At 37.3% G+C, this 13,446-nt stretch overlaps 1 long non-coding RNA gene across 1 annotated transcript; it reads left to right on the top strand.

Moving 5' to 3' along the window:
• Positions 1 to 7,772: 7,772 nt before the first annotated feature.
• Positions 7,773 to 9,288, top strand: LOC307006024. Its single transcript, XR_013799384.1, has 3 exons — positions 7,773 to 8,153; positions 8,652 to 8,724; positions 9,000 to 9,288. It is a non-coding gene; the product is annotated as an uncharacterized lncRNA (long non-coding RNA).
• The last annotated feature ends 4,158 nt before the right edge of the window (positions 9,289 to 13,446 follow it).

Here is a 13,446-nt window from a genome sequence, read left to right on the forward strand (position 1 = left end):
CATTAGACAGAACTTGGTGGCCATAGTTTGTTATTTATTTTCCACAAACGAAAATACTTATAATCACTCAATTCCAATTCCACTCCGGATTTTCCATTTCCCACGATGTTGACAAAACACGCTCACACATCTCTACTTCCGCCAGCGATAAAATAAAGATCACGGGCTTACGGGGTTGTTTTTAACTGTTAAAAACGTTTTCGTTAATTGTAATAAAACATTAAATATTAAATAAATTAAAACATAAATCATTAAATTAAATAAAGCATAAAAATTAGATGAAAAGCATTGCAACTAACTAAAATAATGTAAGCCTACTAAAGTATACAAAAATTAGCTACTAAAACTGAAAGCAAAATATATATTTTTTAAATTACAAAAACACATAGAAATTGCTATAAATATTAAGATGAAAATATGTAAAATAAAAGCTAATTCAAAATATTAATAAATAGGCTACTATTTAAATAATACTGAAATAACACTGACTCCCAGAGAACACAATTAGCAGAAAAGACTGCTTTTTTTTTCAGTGACTTTAAAAAGATAAATAATAATAATAATAAATATAGTTAATAGCTACATAGCCTACTAAAACCACTTTGATCAAATTAAACCAAAAACTTATCAAAATATATTTGTTGATAACTTAATATTTACATATGGCCTAATAACGATTATTTTTGTCAGACATAAAACTGCATGAGCAATCTAATGGAAAATGGAGGTTCACCTCTGGATTGAGTGGAATTTTAAACTACGTCTTGCTGTTTTTGCATTTGATTGGCTTTTTTGCTGGTATGGATCCAGAGAGATCAAACGGTTTTACAATAAATGTAGCTGAAGAGGACCTGTAATGAAAACAGCGGCCTCACATCTCAAATCGACCACTGTGATAGTAGCACTGTATTTCCTGCTGCCACACATATTTATCTACCACCTATCAAAACCATTTTATCACATACCAATAGCAGTAGACATATTTTGTCTACAAAGCAAATTTTTAATACAAATAAAACTCTCCTTTTTTCTTGTTTTTAACTATTTTCTTTTTCAATTTATTTTAACCACTGCCAGTGAATCTAGGGAACCATATGGATGAATTAATTTTTTGCCACTGTGGTTTAAATAGCATGTTTAACAACTTCTGAGGAGACAAAATGACAGAACAAGCTGCATATCCGTGTGTGTGTGCGTACGTGCGTGCGTGCGTGCGTGTGTGTGTGTGTGCGTGTGTGTGTGTGTGTGTGTGTGTGTGTGTGTGTTGAGAATACATTGCTAAAATGCATGACTGCGTTTATAGATACAGACGTGTGCACACACATCCAGTGTGTTCAAAACACCCAGGATTTCCTTTTTACAACACTTGTGTCTGTTTGTCTACACACCATAAAAGAATGCTGAAGGGAACTTGTAGCCTGAGGACATACAAAACTGTCACACACTTTTAAATACCAACATAAAATACCACAAATATTTTCAAGAGATTTAACATAACAAAACAATTGTTCAAGAAAAGGGCAGGAGCAATTACATATACTCCACAGGTTACTTACACCTTACGTGCACACAAACAGTACATGAAAATGTGAAAAGCACTGACAATACCTGTCATCAGCTTTTTATAATGGCACTTACAGGAATTCACATCTTAAAAGCACATTTCACGGACAAAGTTATTCAGATGTCTTTACAGTTTGTTTTTTATTCGCTTTGTTACTATTTCCACAAGTAAGGTGTGCATTTTGAAAACTCTTAGTGCTAATATCACAACAGATTATCAAAAGTTTTTCCAACATTTCAGTATATGTTTTCAACTGTGTTACACCATGAATACTATTACAAACATTATGGAGTTTATGTTATAAGTTAGTTAATAAGTGTATTTTCTAATGTGGAATCTGTAGCTGGTGTTACTGTAATTATTTCAGCAACGAGGGTGATTTGAAACACGTACGGTATCATGCATTGTTTGCTATTAAATGAACTGCCTGTTAAAAGTACTGAATTGAAAGAAGAGCGTATATGTTGTGTTTGGGTGATTCAAACAAATTTGTTATCATTGCATATTACAATAATCTTGAATTTGAAAATGATTATGTGGACTGAAATATGTACAACTGTAATGAAAGCATGGGATCAGGTTTTGAAAGAATGACTAGCTGTGTTACAAGTGTGATCAGTTTGGATTTTTGTATCTTTGTGAGTTATATAATTATGTGGCCCCTGGAAAAACATTTGAGAAGCATTTTAATAACAGTGGATGGATGTTAATAACAATGGTTGGTTGACCCGAGAATGATGAGATATCATTATTAGGCTCTAAAGTAAACCACTTAACCACAGGTTACTCCAGAGGGATTGTCTTTGCAATGCACAATGTAAACCCACAAGACAAAAGAATGTTGACATTGCTATCCTGTTCCTTGTTTTAGTAAAACTATTCACAGACACTATACTCCATGAGTAAAGAGAAGAAACTTCTTCAGGCACTACCCGTGTGTGCAAACAAGGAAATATAGAAAATAACTCACAGATTAATTCATTCACACTCCCATTGTATAAAAATTATCTCATATGTGCATAAAAGTATCCCACACATATTCTTTTAGGAAGTAAAGATATCCTAAAACAAATCTCCCTTTAATGTACTTGTCTTTCAGGAAGAAATATGGAAGGGACACGTTCACACACACTCTTGAGAGCTAGACAGGTCATCAAGAGTGCTTGGGGGTGGACTAAAGCCTGAGTTGTACTGATAAACAGAAAGGGCTCAGTTATGTGAGTAATGTCAAGGCTTTTCTCCTATCTCTCCTTTAAAGCATGAGAAATTCCCTCCCAAACACTGACAACCATAATACACCCACATTTCGCCTGCTGGTCCGCGTGTCACTGAAATCTCTTCTATCAGTCACAGAATCTAATTAAAAAAGAATAAACTCATCACAAAAGCAGCTAATTAAAAAAATGTCTCACTTGAAGTAGCAAAGCGAGATAATTTCGCTAATCTTCAAGGCTGGTTTGATAACATTCTGCTCTGAACCCGAACACAGCAGGGGGTGTAATGGAGGGCCGAGGATAGCGACAAAAGGAGGAGGTCTCGCTCACTGCGTCATTAAAGAGCAAATTAAGTGTACGTGCAACAATATATAATATGAGCACACACGTGCAGATGTGCAATTAGCAGTTTAGGAGGAATCACGATGAAATCAAGCCACAAAACTACATTCGATGACAGAAAGGGATTATGAGTAAGAAAATATGAGTCAGTGGAAAGAGTATGAAAGCTGTTTAGAAGACAGCCCTCAGTTTGTGGGAAGAACTGTAAAGACATAACAGTAATTTAGTCATTTCTTGATATTTGCATCTTGATTGTCTTTGCCTAAAAGGACTGAATGTTTAGAGAATATTACCTAATCCAAAATTGCAAATGTGTAAGCAGTTTTTTTCTTCTCTGTCATACCAAGCACTATTTTACATGTCTATGTGAGACAGAACACTCTAAGACACTGATTGATATAACAGCAGGAAAACACAGACTGACGGCATGTCCAGGCAGATCGCACACACAGCTGGCCTTAGTTCCACAGAAACACTTTAACATTGTTTAGGCGTAATTCACACAGAACACGTTTTGCGGTTAACACGAGAGCAAGTAAGTGGAAAAAAAACCCACAAGGTATTTTTTATTTATTTAACTTCTTTTAACTTGAGAGCTGTATGTTTAGAACGTTGTGTAATGCACAAGATGCTGCAAAAGATATTAGTCACGAGCACAACAGTCAAACGTGTCCGTCTAGTGCATGTTTACAGAAAAGCAATGGAAAAGCAGTGCAGTGGGATGCAGTTTCAAGTAAAAAGGGATGTTAATCAGAATAAAGTCAGTAGTATTCAGCTGGTCATGTGATCTAATCATCAACTATTTTTATTGGTATTGAATTAAAACCGATATTAAAAACATATATTACATGAAAAAATTCAATTATTGTCTCGTTATGTTGTCTGGGCAACTAATTAAAACATTTAAGTTGAAGTAAGTACTAAAAATACATTTATAATTTACATTTAATCATTTAGCAGACTTTTATCCAAACCAACTTACAAATGATGAAAACAATAGAAAAATATATGTAAGTGCTGTGACAAGTTCCAGTTAGTCTAGCACAGTACACGTAGCAAGATGTTTTTGTTAAATAAAAAAGAAACAGATGGAATATAAATCAAATATAATATAATATTAAGTGTTAGTTTTAATAGGTCACGTGTTGACGAAAAATATGCGTCTTTAGCCATTTCTTAATTGGGTCATTCCACCAGCTTGGAACAGTCAAGGTAAAGGTCTGTGAAAGTGATTTGTGCCTCTTTGGGATGGCACCACAAGGCGCTATTCATTTGTAGAATGCAAGCTAGGAGTAGTAAGTTTAGGTATAGAGGTGCAGAGCCAGTAGTTGTTCTGTAGGCAAACATCAGTGCCATGAATATGAAGCGAGCGGCTATTGGCAACCAGTGCGAATTGATGAAGAGAGGTGTAAAAATGGTGTTAAAGACCACTTTCGCTGCTGCATTCTAGATCAGTTAAAGAGGTTTGAGAGTACTGGAAGGTCTGCGAAAAGAATATTACAATAGTCCAGTGACCAGTCTGGATAGAACAAGAGCTTGGACAATGAGTTGTGTTGCATGCTCCGATAGGAATGGCCTAATCTTCCTAATGTTGTATAAGGCAAATCTGCAGGACGGGGCAGTTCTTGCAATGTGGTCTGTGAAGTTATGTTACTGATCATCAATCACAACTCCAAGGTTTACTACCATTGGATCATCTGGCTGGATTGAAAGGTAGAGTTGCGTATCATCATTAGCATAGCATTGATAAGAAAATCCATGTTTTTGAATGACAGACCCTAGTGATGACATATAGATGGAGAAGAGAAGTGGTCCAAGCACTGAACCCTGAGGCAGCCAAGTAGCTAGATGTTGTGACTTAAACACCTCACCCCTTCATGACACCTTGAAGAACCTACCTGAGAGGTACGACTTGAACTTGACTTGGAGTGCGGTTTGTGAGATGCCCTTTGTCATGAGGGTTGGCAGGAGGATCTGGTGGTTAACTTCAAAGCATCAGACATATCCAGCAAGATGAGTACTGATGATTTGGAAGCTGACCTTTCCAGTCTCATAACTTCGATAACTGAGAGGAGGGCAAGTGAGGATGAGACCATAAAGGATAGGTGGGAGGCTGAGAATGAGCGCAGGTTACTCCAAAGGGTGACCTCTTGAGGAGTGTGTATTGTGTCAGTAGACAGGTTGAGGTTAAGAGTGAAGAGGCAGTGATCTGAAGTGTGCAGTGAAGTAACCAGCATATGATCAATGGAGCAGTAGCGTGAGTAAATAAGGTCCAACTGTTACCTGATTTGTGAGTAGCCACAGTAGACACTCACTTGTGGTCAAACGAGGCAAGCAGAATGTGGATGTCAGCAGCCTGAGGTTGTGGATGTTGAAGTATCCAAGTATTTCCAAAGGAGTGCCATAGGGAAGGATGAAAGTAACACACAACTCCTCCAAGAAGTTACCTAGCTGACATAAACAACTACAAAATGCATTTTAATGGGGTGGGTGATAGTAATTGCTTGCAATTCAAAGGAGCTATTGTCACACAAAGATGGTAAAGGATCAAATTTCCAGTCATTGGAGATGAGCAGACCAGTACCCCCACCCCTCCTGGTCAGGCGAAGAGTGTGGGAAAAAGTGAGACAAGAAACAAATACACGTACACCGCTGACGACTTCTGCTGCTTGACTAAAACTAAAATAAAAAGTAAAGCTAAATAGATACATTTACAAAGAAACAGTATGTAGATTTTAACTATGTTAAAAAAAAAATTATAAGGGAAGGCAGTGAAGGTAATGTCATGACAGGCATGACTCAGTTACGGCATTACCATAGTATTTAATAGTAATATTGAGTGATATTGTTAAGGAAAGTAAAAAATACTGATGTTCCCTTTCGAGGGAACTCGCAATGTGTAAATGCCGCTTTGAGAACACTCCTGCGTGATTGCGTCTGAAGCACATGTATCAACTAGTCCAATGGCGAGAATGAACGTCACAGGGGGTGACGTCATGACCAGGAGAGTATAAAAGCACATCCGGTTTGAACCGCGTTAGCTTCTGTGCCTCGCAAGCGCTCTATGTCAAACTGCCTGACTTATTTATTGTTGTCTGTCACAAAATCATACAGCTCAATATTGTTTCTATATGGCGTCCAAACAATCATTCAAGTTGTGTGCTTCTCCCTGCCCTCGTTATCTCATGGGTGGGGATACACACAAACTTTGTGTGATGTGTTTGGGAGCGGAGCATGCTCCGTCAGCCTTCGAGGGGGCTGATTGTGAGCATTGTGAGAGGCTGCCGCTTCGCACGCTCCGCTCTCTCGTCACTCTTCGAGGAGGGTGTTCAAGTGAGCGTTCCCTGCAGCTCGGCCCCCGCTGCTGCCGAGGCAGCACGGAAGTTTTTGCTATTATCCATCTTTTTAAAATGCATCAAATCAGTACATTCATCTAGCCTGGGTTTCCCCATACTGCCTTTGCGCAGCGCAATTTTATTCACTCTGAAAGGCAGTCTGGATACCATGGACCAGATTTTGCCTCATCTAGGGAACCAATCACAGAACAGGGAGGGAGCAGCAAGACAATGACGACATCTATGCGACACAACTAAGCAGTTTGTTTATATCCATATATACCTTCGACCCTCATGTTTATCTTGCACAAACGGCAATAGTCGCTGAACGTCATTGTTTACACAAAAATATCTTACCCATCGTCTTCTTCCTTGTCTAATTTCTGTCGCTCTACATACGTCATCTAATGGAAACGATTGGCTATGAGCTACGTACAGGCGCATTTGATAGACATTCTTAGCACCCAATAAACGGCGCCGGGCATTCGTAAACCACGCCTCAAATACGAGACAATGCACATGTGGTTCCCAGACCCAAGTCTCAACGAGAATTGGGTCTGGCGTTAGCCAGGCTAACATTCATCTCCAAATCATATTGTTTAAAAAAAAAAAAAAAAAAAAAAGAGAGGTGTAAGGCCACTGAGCCTGATATTGTTGCACATAAAATATCAATGTTCATAAATGTGCGAAGAATTCAGAAATCTTTAGAAACTCATATGATAGTTCAGCATCACACAGAGACACACACCATGAGATGGGTTAGCCTAAATAGAGAGATAAAAAATACCTAATTTCTCTCCAAAACGGTACCAGTTTTAGTGTTTTGATAAATAAATGAGAATTACTAATATTATCAGAACCTCAACTATGTAGCCTACTGAACAAGCCTAAGAAAGTGAGCTAACACTAATTACACTGTAATTCCATGCCTTTAAATATATTACAATTTAAACGTAAATGCACATTGTCTAGAAGAGTGGCATCATCTACATTTTACACGGCTACATTTACTCACATTGTAATACTGATAATATAACTTGTAGCGGAAATTGTGCATTAAATAGGGAAGTTATATCCGGGGACACTTATATACGGGCTGTAGTCACACACTGTCAGAAATGCAATTCAAGTTAAAGTCCGCGTGAACCGGAAGTTGCAAACGACTTTTCTCAAGTGTTGTGAGCATTTCCGAGTGAAAGGGAATATTGAACAGAGGGCAGGGTTTTACTTTAGCGCTCCTCCTCTCCATCTCTCGCCCATAGCAGAGTAACGGGTTGAGGGGAGTGGTTAAGCGTTTAACCCAAGCCGTCAAGTCTATGGCTGCGTTCGAAACCGCGTACTTCCCTACTATATAGTAGGGGAAAAGAGTAGGCGAGCGAAAAAGTATGTACGAATCATAAAAGAGTAGGCGAGAATTACCTGGGTGACGTACTAATTATCGCGAGATTCGGACTTAAGTGCGTTCGAATATGCCTACTTTCCTACTATATAGTAGGCGAAAACAGTACGTGAAGGAAGAAGTACGTTCGAAACATCAGTATTCATAAAAGAGTAGGCGAGGAGTTCCCGGATGGCTTACTGCTTCCAGACAGATTTTCGAGTGCAGTCCGATGGATACTCTTCTATCCCAGGAGGCCACGCGAGAGGATACGTCATTATCAAACATCACAGAGATCAGCGACGCGCGGGGTTTCAAATGTGAGTAAACACGGTTCCTTGTGTTAAAATTGCATGTGTTAAACTACTATAGAGTAAACGTTTTAACTGTTGAAGATGTAAAGGAGTTAGACAGTATAGTATAGTTGTGATTTTGCTGTAAAAACACGTTTTATTATGTATAGCTCTAGCTGACAGGGGAGCTCCAGTAAGGACACGTAAGTTACGTCTCTAAAGGGGATTTACATAAACATCTTAAAGACGCTTATTTTAAACGTCTATTTACATCTGACAGGAAAATCTTTTATAAGTATTGCAGTGTTGCACAACATGAAATATACATCTGAGTGGTATATGTGCTATTATGTAGAACAAATCTATAAATTAACTAAACATAAGTTATCTATTTTATTTGTCCATTAGTACTGTTGATAAATTGAGGAACATCTATGTTGGATAAAAAGTTAAAACAACCTCAACATGTAAATGTAGTGGTCAGAGGTCCACAGAGGTCATGGGAGTCTTGTCTGGATGTTACAGGGACAGAAGAACAGATGTGTGTTTATCCGGTGGAGAGAGGCTCATGAAGCTGATGCTGCATCAAAGGCTTTGAGTGAGTATACTACAGAAATTAATAACAACAACTATTTAAATATTAAGTTGTAGTTTATTTTAATTATTGTAATTTCAAACAGAACTATTAAAGCACTTTTCTGATACTCTATTTCTGTGCATTTGCTGCTCAGCTGTTGTGGTGGAGGACCACAAGGAAAGATGATGGCGGCATTTGTGAAAAAAAGCGTTCTTGTCTTCTAAATAATACTGAAATCAAATGACATTGTGCTGTTAAAATGACTGCTTTTGTGATATGTTTGTGCATTTTTGTAGGATCTGAAATGTCAGCAGACTGGTGTGAGCACTGAGGATGAGGAGCACAGAGCTGAAGATCGTGCCATGGACGAGACCCTCCATCTCTCCACCGGCCCTTATTGCCTCAGATCGTGAAGCACAACACATCACGCAACAACCTCCGGCACGGCTCACCTCTGGTGGTCGGCTGGTTCATCAGAATAAAGCCGCAGAATGGGAACCGCTGTGTTGAGATGGCAGTAGATGTGGTTCAGCGCCTGTAGTCTACATGATTGTAGTTTGAATAAAGCTTTGTTTCATGTGTTGACTTGTATATGCATTTGTTTATTGTGTGGTGACTTTCATTCATTCATTTACTCATTTATTAATATTTATCATTGTTGTCAGTAAATCAAATATATTTATTTAATTAATTAATGCTTTAATTAATTGTTTGAATGAAAATGTAGTCATGAGGTGTATATATATATATATATATATATATATATATATCATATTATGTTTGCATTCATAATATGAGATTGTATACACAGGAAAAAGGTTGAATATCTTAATATATATTTTCTTAAATAAGTAATTATAATACATTTAAAAAATGCATTTTTTGATATTTATAGGCCTGAGTACGGTGGCCGAGAGAGCTCAACGCGCTGCAACTGAAGAAAACACATGCAAATAAAAAAAAAACCATGCAAATAAAAAAACACACATGCAAATAGAAAAAAACACATGCAAATAGAAAAAAAAACACATGCAAATAGAAAAAAACACATGCAAATTAAGAAAACATCTACATCAGTTTCACAACACACGTGTGCTCCAAATACTCACAACACAACCAAATACAGAAACGCGCTGCAAAAGTTCACAACACAACCAAATACAGAAACGCGCTGCAAATGCTCACGAGCAATAAGCACGTAACAGCCGGGTCCGTCACTTATTGGGTTCCCCGGAAACATTTCCGTTGTGTTCTGTTCTATTTGCAGCGCGTTTCTGTATTTGGTTGTGTTGTGAACTTTTGCAGCGCGTTTCTGTATTTGGTTGTGTTGTGAGTATTTGGAGCACACGTGTGTTGTGAAACTGATGAAGATGTTTTCTTAATTTGCATGTGTTTTTTACTATTTGCATGTGTTTTTTTCTATTTGCATGTGTTTTTTTCTATTTGCATGTGTTTTTTTCTATTTGCATGTTTTTTTTTTTTTTTGCATGTGTTTTCTTCAGTTGCAGCGCGTTGAGCTCTCTCGGCCACCGTACCTGAGGGATGAAACGACAGAAAAAGAGGAAAACAGCAGTAAGCCACTTTTGCTTGTGGATGAAAATGTTTGGAAATATAATTGAACAACATATTAGATAGAAATAGAAATGAACAACATATTCAAAAGATGACAATTTGGGGATTTCATTATAAAAATAAATAATATCGTTAAGGATAAAACGGTGGGTCACATATAAGTAGGGTTAAATATAAGAACTTAAATCAACCCTAAATGTATTCACAAAATAAATGGACAGCAGTTTCTTTAAAAATACCATAAAATGAGCAAGTTTAATCAATATCAAGATATTTACAGATAGATGAATTAAACGTGTCGTTCAAATCTTTTAAGTTGTTGCACTTGTGATAACGCGGCGTAGGTCACATGATAACGTCAACATGGCAGATGTCCGGTTCGCATTCATACTTAACGAGATTTGGCTATAAAGTACCTACTCTTTTAGCGCTCGTTAAGTAAGTAGCTACTTATTGAAATTAAGTACCTACTCATTGAGTATGCGGTTTCGAACGCAGCCTATGTCATCAGAAAAAGAAACATTCCAGACCCGGAAGTAACTTTTCAGACTTTGATTAAAGATAACTTCGGCAAACAATTGTTTTCCGTGTATTAACTTGCACGGATTAATTGTTCACCACAAGACTAGTAATATCCGCTAACAAAGTAAATATAGGGTCAATTTTGATTTCATGCCGACTTTAAGAGTCGCGTCAGTGCACAGATCGCGCGCGCTTCTCTATATGAAGTCAATGAGAGCGGGAATTTATCGCATGAACGCAATACCCCAAACTCACACAAAATGTTAGTCCCTGTAGATTGGCCAGCCTAGGCTATATAAAGATAGTAAGCAGAAATGTACCTTAGCATATTAGAGGAAGACGCTGATATCTCGACTGAATTGATCCTTGAAGAATGCACTTTCACAGCAGCCACGAGTAACAACAGCGGTTAAAGTTTTCTATGCAGAATGATTTGATGACAGTCACGAGACCGATTACTCGATCCAATCACGTTGATGGATAAAAATATAATTTTAAAACAAGCATGTAACGATAAACGGGAGGAAATTAGCGCAGTAAAAGTACCAATACATCACTTAAAATGTAGGCCTATACTCAAGTAAAATTACACAATTTTTAAACTACTCAAAAAAGTAAAATTTCTGAAAAAAATCGTTACTTCACACCCCTGCCTACTGTATCTAGCGATATAACACCAAATATAGAACATTTATTCACAAGACACATGTGCCCTAGACTAACTTTGAAACAGGGATCGACTCGTAACAATATAAATATAAAAGCTAATTAAAAATAAATATTATAATGTTACAAAAATTACACTGGTTTATTGGTTTTGGACCAGTGAAACAATAAAAAAGGGGCTGTATCTTTCTTTTAAATAATGAGTCAGTACATCAATCCTTCTTGCAAAACGTGTTTTTGTCTTACCCTGATTTGCTTTATTAAGCCTATTATAAGTGTTCATATTTTAGACCTGACGGAATAGTTTTCTGGGGAAATTGCGTACTTGGGTAATTATGTGTTAAAAAATGTTCTGCCGCAAAATGCATTGTTTAGATTTTTTAATCGCTAGAGGGCCTAAAGTTACATAGTGCACCTTTAATTACTCACTCGCATACTACCAAGAAGTAGAGTGGATTGGTATTGGCAGAAGATGGAGAGGCACTTGCTTTGATGAGGGAGAATCACCCTTAAATCAATGGAATAGATTCAGACATCAGTGTCTCCATTCACTAAGTGAAATGAACAGCAATGTGCTTGAGAGCATCTGATATAGCTGACTCACTCACACATCCTCTCTCTCTTTTATTATTCACATAATTCTCCAAGTATCCTTCCTAATTCTATCCATTAGAATATCTACCGATCTAAAACGAGAAGCTTTTTCAACTGCAGCCTGTTGGAACATGTCATTTCCTTTCCTATGAAACATCTTTTCTTATCTGCAGACAATTATACATTTAATTTCCATTTTCCGTTCTTATTTTCATCTCAATATCAAACTGCATTAACATGCATTTGTTCCTGTGCTGATGGTTTGAAGGCTGAATGAGCTGTCAGAATCAATGATTTAAGAGGGATCCGCATGATGCTTTGAATATCTGTCTCATTCCCCAAACTCAAGTGGACAGCACAAGCAAATAAAGTTAATCACACCTGAGGGTGCATCTGGCTGTCTAGTAGGACTACTATTTAGAAATGATCCCCTTCCATGCAAATTTCAACACAGGAGGAATTTCAGTACCTTGCCGAGACAAGGATGAACAAGGCTGTAGGTGAAGGTTTGACACATATTGGCTGTGTCAGCTGTCCAAATACACTGTCTAGTATAGGAAGATCACTATTTTAAAACATACCTATCTTGAGGGTGTGTATTCACAATTCATCTAGTACATCAAAGGGACTTTTAGTGCACTACATGCACAACACTAAATTTTTTTGTGCCAAATGCTCACACTACAAAATGGCAAAGAAAATCACAAAATATGCAAAATAGAACATTGTAAAATACAGACATGAGACCACCACCATTCTGACAGCTCAATAAGTAAAGGTGCTGTCACATTTACTATTGTTCTGTACATTTTCGTGGGCGAAATCAAGTAATTTCAAAAGGAATCCTCTTTATTGTGAATTTTGCATGAGTACAACATATTCCCCAACACAGATTTACCAATGGGCTCAACAAGTTGGTCACGCGTTGACCATCAGATTGCTGCTTAGTTTGACACCGAATTCTGTGAGCAGCACTTAATAGCGCTACACTATTAACAACAGGCAACTGACTTTTTTTGCCTGCAAAATTGCATTAATGTGATCATATCTTAAGTGATAATACAGTCAGCCAGTCATTACTGCTCAATATTTGTCTATAGGCTAATGCCTGTCTCACTGTACATTATCAAACATTCATGGCAGCTTACAAAATGAATGATTAAATAAAACATTATTTTGAGTTTGAATTATTTGATGTAGCCTAATAAATAAATAAAACAATGTGTGGAGACTCCATATCACGACGAAAATGTTTGGGCCTTTCCTAACTCTGTGTATAGGGAGTTTAGTTTAGGTTTTTGATTTACAATAATCTCTCTGGTTGACATTGCTGCAATTTGAGACTTTCATGTTTTGTTATACAACTTGAATTTCATATTCACAAATCAA

This window comes from Phoxinus phoxinus (assembly GCF_949152265.1).
Source record: "Phoxinus phoxinus genome assembly, chromosome: 10".
Lineage (NCBI taxonomy): Eukaryota > Metazoa > Chordata > Actinopteri > Cypriniformes > Leuciscidae > Phoxinus > Phoxinus phoxinus.